This window comes from Dermacentor variabilis, chromosome 3 (assembly GCF_050947875.1).
Source record: "Dermacentor variabilis isolate Ectoservices chromosome 3, ASM5094787v1, whole genome shotgun sequence".
Classification (NCBI taxonomy): domain Eukaryota; kingdom Metazoa; phylum Arthropoda; class Arachnida; order Ixodida; family Ixodidae; genus Dermacentor; species Dermacentor variabilis.
This window is the reverse complement of record NC_134570.1, coordinates 160,109,586-160,122,479: the sequence shown is the minus strand read 5'-3', so window position 1 is coordinate 160,122,479 and position 12,894 is coordinate 160,109,586.

Genomic DNA, 12,894 nt, shown 5'->3' with positions numbered 1-12,894 from the left:
CGGTGTGCGACGTTCTCGTATATTTCGCATATTTCAATTGAAAGTTGCAAGAGTGCTGATACGTCAGTTGACCTCTCCTGGGTACGTCACGCCGCCGCAACGACGTCACAGCATACTGTTGGCCGGCACACGTGCAGTGATCCTGATTGGCAAATCAAAGCCGCCGCCGGCTCTCTGCGTGATGCAGTAGCACATTATATGGGGTAGGTGGGCGCCGCGTGAAGGCGCTTTTTTTTTCTTCTTTCCTTTTACGTGAACCTCCACAATTCTTTTGTTAGCCAGATTAGCAGTATTTTCTGTCGGAGGACATCGGTGTGTGGTAAACTGCGTGATGGAAATCTGGTGACGCTGGAATTTTTTCGCTTGCGAACTTGAGCCACGTGGTGGTCTGTGATGGATTGCGTAATGAAGAATATTGCCTTTTCCATGGCAGTGTACCACGTTTGTTGTGGTAAGGGAAAGTGTGCGACGAAAAACAATGGCGATGACGGCTCATCTTTGGGTAGGGAAGCGGACGTTGTGCGTGCGTTGTGCGTCGTTAAGTATAGTGTTTAACATCCCTAAGTTGCACAGCGGTTTATTGCGGACCCTGTAAGGAAAGGCTCCGGATGAATTCTGACCATGTGGGGTTTCTTAGCATGCTCCTAAAGCACGGTACAAGTGTTTTTGCATTCCTGCTTCGTCTGAATTCAGGCGCCGCCGGCATGGATATGGCTCATAGTTTAGAAGTAGTTAATCCTGTAGCTCGTTTAACCCTACAGTGTAAATTGGGCGCAAATTAGTACCTTCATGACAATACAATAAAGTTTTTGGCCGAAGGCCAGCGATTAAGCGCAGTATCACTTCGGCACAATCAAAATGTGCATCTTCTGTGATGAAATGTTCCCTTTCGAATAGTAACAACTTCTTGTGGCTGTTTGTTCTACCGAAGAGGCGCAGGCTTATGAAATCACTACATGCTAACTTAAGGGAACCGTGCACTCAACAACAACGCTACGTGGCTGTGCCGGTAAAGCAGAGACGATTATACTTTCTAAGCACAGTTCACAGATGCCCTCACTTCAAAAAATAGCAATATGCCGAAATTACAATCGTGGCAGTGGATATACGATCTCTTGAGCAGCAAGAACATGTCGCATAACGTTTTTTGTCAACCAGTGCCCACTTCGAAGGTGGGGCAAACAAGGGGGGAGGGAGCGGGGCATTCGTAGTGACGTCACGCTGTTTGCAAATAGGCAGATGTCCATTCACACGTATTGTTTGCGTACTGCCGTGCTTTCACTTGGTGGCGTACTACGTTTTGTTCACGAGCGCGAGCTTTGAGTTGTGGCCGCTGGTTGAAGAAAATGAATCCCTCCGCTCGCTTGACAATAAATAGGTTCAGATGTGCCATGCCTTTTAAGGAAAACTTGAGGATATTATCCTGACTGGTAGCTAACCTCTCTCATCGAAAAGAAAAGTGCCCAATCATTGCATTCTACTAGTGCTAACGTACGGGGCCGAACATTGTAGGTTAATAAAGATGCTCGAAGCCAAGTTAAAGACCACGCAAATAGTGATGGAACGAAAAATACCAGGCGTGTCGTTAAGAGACAGGAAGAGAGCGGTGTGGATCAGGGAGCAAACCGGGATAGCCGACATGCTTGTTCGCATTAAGAGAAAAGATGTGGAGCTGGGCAGGCCATGTAAGGGCGGACAGCCGGTGGACCACTGGAGTTGCAGAGTTGGTGCCAAGGGAAGGGAAGCATAGTCAAATACCACAAAAAATTAGGTGGTGTGATGAAATTAAGAAAAACCGTGAGCCAGATGAATTACCAGCGAAGCTGTTCAGCACTCGACATAGGGGTGACGCAGAATTTCCAAAAAAGGTACGAACACTTTTCTTCTCCTGATCGGTGGTCATCGTGACGATATGTACGCACACACATTTTCGTACCACCTCTGTTATTAAACGCGTAAGCATGTCTATGCCTACCCAAAGAGAAATTTCTCCCTCGCTTAAGACAATGGATTACTCATGCCCTCTTAAGCAATGGCTCATATTCCCTAAGCAAGCAAAAAAATATCTACCTGAAAGTCTACAGATCCCGAAAATTGTGTCTATTTATAACTAATCTACTGAAAATGCATATTCAATTGATGAAACGCATAAGCCCTTGCATACAATGAAGCGATTTTGCATTAAATTCGGGAGCCTAGTTTTTGCACAGGCAGATTTCTTGACTGACACGAAAAATCAACGAAACCCTCGACATAAACAGCTTCTCCGTAAAATTTGCATGTGCAAGTACATAATCAGCTAGCACCAGACATGGGTAACTGGGCATCGCTGGGGGAGGCCTTCGTCTTGCAATTTACATAAAAATTCACTGATGATGAGAGGATATTGAAATGTCAAGCGCCGTATAACGACTTGTAGCAGAGCACAGACCGCCACCTTTGTAACGGCATGGAAAAACGAGACTGGTCGCTTCACAGCATAGCTGCAGGCATAGCCGCTGCTTGCAACCATGTTCTGTGGTGTGCTCCCACGGCTGTTTGTTGCTATATGCTAAACAAAAGGTTCAGGGCAGAGTCGGCAAAAAGCTCGACCTATTTTCTGTCTTTTTTGTCAATAGACATAGAACATAGGTGAATAGTATGAAGTCCGCATAAACAATGGCCAGCGCCGCCGACGTTGTCAATCTCATTCCCTCGTGCCTCTTTGTGCACTTGTGATTACAGCAAATGTTACATAGCAAACTAAAACTCGTAGCACATAGCAAACTTCATAGCATAGAGTTTCATATCAATATAACTAGAGGTAAAATTTGGCGCTGCGATCGTTCAACCATCATGGGAATGATGGGAAGTTCAGGCTACGGATAGGCATTCTGTTGACTGGCGAACGAGTCTACAAGTATATTTTGGCAGCTTTGGTTTCGCTCCAAGCGCAATTGCTATAACCTGTAGTGGGACAATGCAACGGAAAGCTCTCTGCCTTTGTTCTGTTGCTCGAAGTGGCGATAGCGCGCTGGGCCAGCGGCTGGGACGATGCTTGTGTCGCGGTGTGGTGTCGAAGCTTTGACGAGAAAGCGATGACGTCGTAAACGTTCAAAGAACATGTTTTGACCGTTTGGACCTTCGTTTGTTATGTGTGTTAGGTTGGCGCTCTGGCGTTACGTGCTTTATGAAATTTCAGAACAGGAAAAAAGGCACTACTGATACAAGATATAGACAGTTGTACTTCTAGTCGCTCAAATCAAATTTTATTGAGGGTTTCATTATGCATTACTTGTCTATGTGCTGATTGAAATGCGTGTTTTAATACTTTGAGAACACAAACATACTTGTGGTAGGAAAGGTTGCTGCTTCCTAGCTGTAGTCTGGTGTCGCAATATGGGCAAGTGCAAAGCCATGCCGTAAAGCATCGGAAGCCGTGCGTCAACATAAAATGAAATGAAGTATACTCGTAGGAGGCCTCAAGCATCCCTGCTAGCAGTGCAGCAGATGTGCTTAAAAGTACTTGAAGACGTTCAGCAATGGTGAGAGCCGACGTAGCCTTTCGAAAGAGCGAGAGAGTTTACAATTGAGTGCCTGTCGTCTGAGAGAAAAATCTCGCGTTCGCAGCGAGCAGGCGTCGTAGCACACGACACTCAAGCACGTAGCATTCCTCTCAAGGGCGCAGCACTTTCTCACAATGCAAAATTTTTATTCCCATAAATACTTGATGAGTACTTATATATAAGTACATGCGCGGTTGTTATTGCTGTTGTAAAAATAAATAAATAATTACACTCGGGCACTAAATCGGGAACAGAATTGCACAAGAATGCATACCCTGGTGTCCTGGTGTAAACCATAGTAAAACGTGCTTTAATCTCAGTCATACAAAGTTTACGTACCGTGTTGCGCATCATATAAAACACGGCAGAAATAAAATTCAATATTACGAGATATTTTTTGAGTATAGCTTCGTTTACTGCGCCTTTATCAAACGCAGCCGGTCTAAAGATCGAAGTCAATCCGAAGCCGAATCCGAAGCCTGTACTTCCGATCATTCCCATGTAGGTTGAGGCACGCTCACGAGTGCCTCCGTAGGCACTAGCGCCACATTTCCCTCTAGGGTACTTATTTAGAGACTCTATGCTTCATAGCAAATGGCAATGAATAAGGTTCCGAACTGCGTTTGTGAGCATCTCTGTTTGATTGCCGATTACCTCAGGCATTTTATATTGATGCGGAGTGTAGGCGTTTCACATTCTTGTTGTGCACATTTCGTTCGAAAAGAAACAAACGCATTTGAATCGCGGTTTTCTTCACTGCAGTTTGCGTCCTCAAACGAATGCGTGTGTGCGCGTGTGTGTCAGGGCAGTGTGTGTATTACGATTGTGGTGGACATCAACCGAAACTCAAATTGAAACGCCACACGCCCTCTTACTCTGGCGCAAATGCAGCGCATTACGCTGATGCTGGGCTCCAGCCTCATGTGGACCATGCTGGCGGTGCTGGGCCGGCGCAGGCACTCGGTGGAGCGCACTGCCCGCCTTCTCTTCTTCGTAAGCCTGGGCGCTTTCGTGGGCGTGCTGAGCTGCACGTTGCGTATGACGCGCCCCCACGGATCCATCGCCGTCAACGCTTCCGTGGTCGTGCGCGGCTTCACCACCGCCTTCGCGTTCGCTGCCAGGTACGCTTGTGCATTCATTCTTCTGAGCACGGTTTTCAAGAGGAAGCTTTAGCTGCCTGTTCAGAATTTGGTGCACGTAATGCGTAGAAACGCTTTATTGCACAACATCGTGACTGACTGGGATGAAATGTTTTCCATTGAGTGATAAAGTTAAATACTACTTGTAGCAAGTAATGTTTTCACTGAGGTCCCTTAATTTTTGCAAAAATAGCCAGCCGTTTTTCACAAGTAAGTATGTAAGCATGCAGATATCAAATCCGTAATCACACACTAAAAAAAAAGCTGATATCGCCGTTTTCTAAATTGGATATATTACAGTAGCTCAAGTGGAGAAAGTTCGCACAATAATTTGCAGCTTACGTCAATTGGTCACAATGTGTACGACAGTTCCTCACATATTACCGATGTTTACCCACGTATTAGTTGATCCTCAGTATCGTATTTCAAAGTGATGTATATTACAAAAGCTTTGTTCTCTTTATAAGCATTACTAGGTGTAGTCCACAGAATTGTGATATTTTTCATTGCTCAGTATGGATTTGTGAAGCTGAGTTTCGTTTTTCGGTGTTTTGTGGTTTTCAACAACCTTTATTCATCAAGTTTACGGCCTAATGTTACGGCCTAAATAACAAGTCTGCTTTCAACAGTCACTACACTCTTTTTTTTCTTTTTATTACATAGATCTTCATCACTATAAGTGCAGCGGTTGCCGAGAAAAACAATTTATCCGTACCCATGTGTTTAAATAAAAGCCTTTCAGCTAAAGCTCCCTCTCACGGCATGGAGTTAGCTTTGGGCCAACTTTCGTTATGCCATAGAAATTTATACAAGGCATTCGTTCAGCACTAAGTTAACACACTTGGATGATAACTCTTGTACATCTATTCAGCAGTAAGTAACTTTAGTATATCGTTGCAAAAATGTCTTTATTGGCTTTGAAAGCAGACCAATTTTGTCGCCTTCCATTACTTTCTGCAAGAGGTCTGGAGCTTGAAGTAGAACTCGTTAGCGAAGTTCGTTGGAAGATTAACAATTTTTTGCAGTCTGTAAAGGTGGTGATGACGCACAAGATTAGCCAACAGGATGTTAACGGAGAAAATGATTTTTCATGCCTACGCACAGGAGCAACAATCCTAGCGCTTGTAGACGTCCTGAAAGACACTGCTACCGAGATGTCAGCACTATTTGAAGGATTCTAACCTGTAAGAAATGTAACAGTTTCGCCATAAGGGCAAAGCAATGAACGCGATAGCAAACATGTTAGAACATTAAACGAAGTGTGAGACTTGTAGCCCTGTTGGCAGTATGAATTTAAGTTAACGTAGGCTGACTAAGTAGTATGAATTTAAGTAAACGTAGGCTCACTAAGTAGTATGAATTTAAGTAAACATAGGCTGACTAAGTAGTATGAATTTAAGTAAACATAGGCTGACTAAGTAGTATGAATTTAAGTAAACACAGGCTGACTAAGTAGTATGAATTTAAGTAAACGTAGGCTGACTAAGTAGTATGAATTTAAGTAAACGTAGGCTCACTAAGTAGTATGAATTTAAGTAAACGTAGGCTCACTAAGTAGTATGAATTTAAGTAAACGTAGGCTAAGTAGTATGAATTCAATATACGTAGGCTGAGTAGTATGAATTTAAGGAAACATCAGCTAAATAATATTAATTTAAGTAAACGTAGGCTGACTAAGTAGTATTGATTTAAGTAAACATAGGCTAATTAGTATGCATTTAAGTAAACGTAGGCTGACTAAGTAGTATTGTTACAAGCACGGGGAAAAGGGGTTTATTTAGGCGTGCGAGAGCAGGAACGGCAGGCTACGAACAACAGGAATGGCCGCTGCACAGTCTTCGTTCTCCTCTTTCTTTCTCTTCTTGATCCACCTGTCCCTTTTACGCGCTTGGACGTAACATATACCTCTCCTCGCAGACAAAGCCCACTGGGCGAGTCAACAAGTTTGTCGTGGCGTGCATGATTTGAACCGTGCTACATGCGCGACTTGTGTCCTAGCAGAACGTCTACCATTGTTCGTGAGGCGCGCGAGAGTATAGTTCACTTCGCTGACTTTGTCGATGACAACATACGGTCCATCGTAGTTTGCCAGCAGCTTTTGGCACAAACCGCGCTTCCTTGTAGGAGTCCAAAGCCAAACGATATCACCAGGGTGATATGCAACAGGCCGATGTCGTGCGTCGTAGCGGGCTTGGGGGTTTTCTTGTGATGCCAAAGTCCGCAGACGCGCAAGTCTCCGAGCCTCTTCAGCAAGGCATAGCGTATCGGTGACCGTAGGATCGTCGTGGTGGTAAAAAGGGAGGACAGTGTCGAGTGTATACCGGGGTGGCCGAGCATATAGAAGGAAGAAGGGGCTGTAGCCGGTTGTCTCGTGCTTGGCGGTGTTGTAGGCGTAAGTAATAAACGGTAGAACTTCATCCCAATTCTTGTGATCGGACGCAACATACATGGAAAGCATATTTGTGATTTTCCGATTAGTGCGCGCAGTGAGGCCGTTCGTTTGCGGATGATACGGCGTCGAGTGCCTGAGGTGCGAGTTACATAAACGCACAAGCTCTTCCATGATATCCGCCGTGAATTGACGTCCCCGGTCGCTTATAATAACACCAGGCGGTCCATGTCGCAGAACAATAGCGTGAAGTAAGAAGAGCGATACTTCGGTGGCGGCGGCTGATGGTATCGCCGCCGTCTCGCAATAGCGCGTGAAATAGTCGGCGCAGACAATTATCCAGCGGTTCCCCTTAGATGACTTTGGAAAAGGGCCTAACAGATCAATTCCAACTTGCCGAAAGGGTGAGCTGGGAGGCGGCACAGGTTGAAGGAGACCAGATGGATGAGTGGTTGGGCGTTTCCGACGTTGGCACTGTATGCAGCTGGCGACATACAACTCAACCGAATGTCGGATCCGGGGCCAGTAAAAGCGTTCTTGAATGCGATAAACGGTGCGCACAGCGCCTAAGTGACCGGAGGTAGGGTCATCGTGCATAGCCTGAAGGATTGCTGGCCGGAGACGCTCCGGCACCACTAGAAGGAAGCGTGCACTCGTGCTGGAGTAGTTCCTTTTGTACAGGAGCCCGTCACGTAGACAGTAGCTGCTTGTTGCACTTGAATGGGCAGAAGTGAAGAGTGGCTCCAATTTGTTGTCTGTCCGTTGTTCTGCTTTGAATGCATCGATTTCTGGAAAAGCGGATGTCACAGAAGCGACGAGATGATCAAAATCGTCTGCGTCGCAGTCCGTCGTAGTAAGCGGCATACGGGAAAGGCAGTCTGCGTCAGCATATTTTCGGCCACTCTTGTAGGCAACAGTGAAGTTATATTCCTGCAACCTCAAAGCCCAGCGCGCAAGGCGACCACAAGGGTCGCGAAGATTCACGAGCCAGCACAGGGAATGGTGGTCTGTGACGACTAGCAATGGGCGTCCGTACAAGTACGAGCGAAATCGCTGAACTGCAAAGATTACAGCGAGGCATTCTTGCTCTGTCACCGTGTAATTTCGTTCAGGTTTGCTTAATGAGCGGCTTGCATAAGCAATCACGTGCTGACGGTCGTCATAACGTTGGACCAAGACGGCACCCAAACCGACGCCACTAGCATCTGTGTGGATTTCAGTCGGCGCAGTAGGATTGAAGTGGCGAAGGATAGGTCGGGAGGTCAGCAGGAACTTCAACTGACGAAATGCATACTCGCACTCGGGTGTCCACTCAAACCGTGCGTTTTTATGTCGCAGATTTGTCAGAGGATAAGCGACGTCAGCAAAACCAGGAATAAATCGGCGAAAGTAAGAGCAAAGACCCAGAAAACTACGAAGTTGCTTCACTGACTGCGGCGCACTGAATGCCTCAACAGCTGCCGTCTTGAGGGGATCAGGCCGGATACAGTCTTTGTCAACAAGATGACCCAGCACAAGGGTTTGACGGTCACCAAATTTACATTTTTTGGAGTTCAGAACCAGGCCGGCGTTCTTGATGCAGTCGAGGACAATATCCAGGCGCGTATTGTGCTCATTGAATGTGCGCCCGAATATAACAACGTCGTCAAGATAGCACATACAGATGTTCCATTTTAACCCACGCAGAATGGTGTCCATGAACCTTTCAAAGGTTGCTGGAGCGTTGCACAACCCAAATGGCATCACATTGAATTCGAATAATCCATCCGGGGTTATGAAGGCTGTTTTCTTTCTGTCTGTCGGGTGTATCGGGATTTTCCAATATCCTGAGCGCAGGTCCACTGAAGAAAAATAAGAGGCCGAATGAAGGCAATCAATTGCATCATCAATCCGGGGCAGCAAGTAGACATCCTTCTTAGTCACGGCGTTTAATCTTCGATAATCGACGCAAAATCTCCAGTTACCGTCTTTCTTTCTGACGAGTATGACCGGAGCTGCCAAAGGACTCGAGGACTCTTGTATTATCCCATTTTTCATCATGTCACTCACTTGTTCCCCGATTATCTTGCGCTGGTTAGGCGACACGCGATAAGGCTTTTGCCTGATCGGGCGCGCAGATCCCGTATCGATAGTATGGCGCGTTCGTGACTCGGGAATCGGGAACGCTTTGTCCGGCTGCGCAAAGTCAAACACTGACAGATGCTTAGAAAGCGTATCCATCAAGGTATGGCGCTCCCTTGTGCTGAGCGACTTGTTTATCATAGACAGAAGCTTTTTGTCTGAGACTAGGCGAGGGTCAGCAGGTTCACACGGCGAGTCTGTTAGTACGGCTACGGACGAAGACGTGTATTCTGTAAAGTAGGCGAGTTTCAAGCCGTCTGGAAGCAGGACGGGTTCTGCCGAGCAGTTGGCCGTCCACAAGCCAGCACGCCCGTTGCCGATGGATACGACACAATGAGGGACAAAAACGTTCTTCTTCACACAATTTAGATGCATTGGCTCTACGGAGGCATCGAAACTGCCTGGAACTTCACCGCGACATACAACCGGCACGCACACCGAGGTGGACGCAGGCACAACAGTATCTGCAGACACACAAAGTTCACCTTGACTGCAAGTCTCCTCTAAGAGCCCAGACGAAACATGGTCATCGACGCAAACTTCCCCCGTGCGACAATCAACGGTCGCACCACACTGCCGCAAAAAGTCGATGCCCAAAATCACTTCGTGCGTCGATCGGGGAATAACTACAAACTCCGTCGCGAAAACTCCACCAGCCAGGGACACTTCAGCAGTGCACACACAAACAGGGCGCAACGACTCGCCGCTCACTCCACAAAATGTTGCAGCCTGGTCCCACGGAAATACAACTTTGCGCCCCAACCGACCTTTAAAACCGAGACTCATTACGGATACAGTTGCCTCGGTATCCACTAAAGCCATTGTAGGAACACCATCAACTAGTACATGCACTTTGTTCTTAATCATAGCAACTGCAGGGGGCATTTCTGTCGATAGCACGCGTCGAGCGACCTCACCCCCATCGGCCGCGCTAGCTAGTTTTCCGGTTGTGAAGGCGAGGCTGAGCGGCGCACTGGCGATGGAGATTGCCGTAAACGGGGTGCACGAGAAGTTGGCGGTGGCGTCAAACTCCTGTCAGATGCCGGCGAGCGGCTCCGGAAGCTTCTCTGCCAGTAATCGTTGCCAGGAGGGACGCCAGCTGACCAAGAGGTGGTGCATGGCTGTTGAGTTGCCCTCGTAGGAGGTGTGGTCCTTGTTGAAGACCCCGATCGACGATTCCACGTTGTTGGGCGACGATTGCAAAATCTCGCTATGTGGCCCGCGACACCGCATTGGAAACACACCGGCAGATGCCGCAAATTTCGATGTTCTTGCACGTAGTCACGCATGTTGCTGTCGACTGCATAGCCAGCAGGTGGGTCCCGTTCATCATGGCTAGGCATCGGCCGCCCGGAGGCGTGCGTGCGGCGAGGGCGTCGGTCGTAGTCATGATCTTGATAGCTTAGGGTCCCTCTCGTATGTGGGGTAGACCTATACTCGACGGTCGCTGAGTGAACCGTGGGTTGCCATGCGGTCGAAACGGCCGTGACTCGCATCTCGTGTGGTAAGTACGCACCAGCGATGCCGGGTGTGCAACGGTACATCTCTTCCCGATGGAGCAACTCTTCGCGAACAATCTGCCGTATTGTTGATGGAAGGTCAACACACGAACTCGGGTCTACACTTGCCACCGTTGTGACATTAGCCAGGCGACCAAACTTCGGCATTATCCGTCGCATCTTCAGCGTCTCAAAGGTCCTGCAGTGGCGAATGACGTCAGACACGGAATCCAAGCTTGCTTTGCCGATCAAAAAATTGTAGACGTCTTCGGCTATCCCTTTCAACAAATGTCCAACTTTGTCCTCTTCAGACATTTGCGAGTTTACTATTTTGCACAGTTTCAGCACTTCTTCGATATAAGTCCTACAGGTCTCGCCGGGAATCTGAGCTCTTTGCGAAAGCGTCTGTTCGGCGCGTTTCTTTTTTTGCGCTAGTCTCTCCAAAACACGCTCTGAGCTCCTCTACGAACAGCTCCCATGAAGTGAGCGTGTCTTCGTGATTCTCATACCAGACGAGTGCTGTGTCGGTAAGGAAAAACACAACATTTGACAACTGTGCGGTCGTGTTCCAACCGTTAGATCGGCTCACCCTTCGGTAGTTTGTGAGCCACTCGTCGACATCTTCTCCGGCTTTTCCTCCGAAAGTGAGTGGCACCCGGTAGTATTGCCACGGAACGCCAGGTGCTGGCCTTGAAGCCGCGTCAGAACCTTCGGGAATCTGGCAGGCGTATTCAGTCATGTCAGGTGATGGTGGCGGAACTCCGGCAAGTCGACGGCTTCGGCGAAGTTGTAGCAGCGTAGGCTCCGTGGTTACGAGGTGTACCCCGCACCTCCACCAATTTGTTACAAGCACGGGGAAAAGGGGTTTATTTAGGCGTGCGAGAGCAGGAACGGCAGGCTACGAACAACAGGAATGGCCGCTGCACCGTCTTCGTTCTCCTCTTTTTTTCTCTTCTTGATCCACGCGTCCCTTTTACGCGCTTGGACGTAACAGTATAAATTTAAGGCTGACTAAGTAAAAACGAGCTGTTGTGCTAGGGCTTCTCTGCTTGAATCATCGCATCGGACAACTTCATATATTTATTAATAAAAGCCAAAGTCTTTCTTAGCGACTTTACCACAACTTTTCTGTATCGTGTATATTTCAAACCTCTGCTGAGCCGATCCTGGAAGTTGTGCACAGCCACGCTAATAAAATTATATCATTTTCAGGTTTCACTTCTGTCATTGTTTGCGCTTTTATTATTGAAGTATGAGAAGATAAAAGGCACGCGCTGTCGGTGTTTTATTTCATGACATTTATTTGTCAGCTGCCATTCTCAAAGCTCTGAGGAATAATTTTGTCGGGAATGTAAGATCTATCATGGGCAACATTAGTGATAGAATGGTGGGGCAGTATAACCCGAATATACCGCATGTCATGTAACATGGCCTCGCGTATAGCATGCATATACGCAAATGTACACGCAAGCTCACGGCAACAACAGTGGCAAAGATTGGGTTGGAGTGTCCATATGATTGCTATGGCAATATAACGAAAAGCAGGGGGCCTGGCTAATCAAAAACGACTTTCCGCAAGGAGTACTTTATTGACGCCGTATATTCGAAAGATCCCCTTGCTTTGATACACGAGACAGTCTGAACCACACTTTGCTAGAGGGTTCGAGCGGCCGGCAGCAGACTGCGGTAGCTGCTACCTCACTGTAGTGGCTTGTTTCGACATATGCTTTACCTATAGCCCATGGCTACAGCTTGCGGCACGACCATGCATGGCCTCAACGCGGCTTCGGCCTGTGCTTCTTCTTTTTCCAAACGTGGCGGACAACACAACCGTTTGACTACTCTTGAAAAGTGTGATTCAGACAGTATGTAACGTTACTCGACAGAAAAAGAAGTCTTGCATAAACAGGCGTTTTTGCATTTATATAATGACGAGATGTAGCGATGCCCACGGGGAACCTTCATTTTATCTGATGATTCCGTTTCCCAGCTCGTAACTCGTTCATGCCACCGTACTAATATGTGTGGATAAATACTGCTACTTGTTTTGGTTGAAAATGAACCACTTATCCAAATGGGTTTTAGCATATAGGAAAAGAACAGAAAGGGCCGAACAACCGCTAGCTCATTCCCTGAAATATCCTGTACCATGTATGTTACATTTATTATGCGCTGCACGACGAACCTTACAGCACACAAGA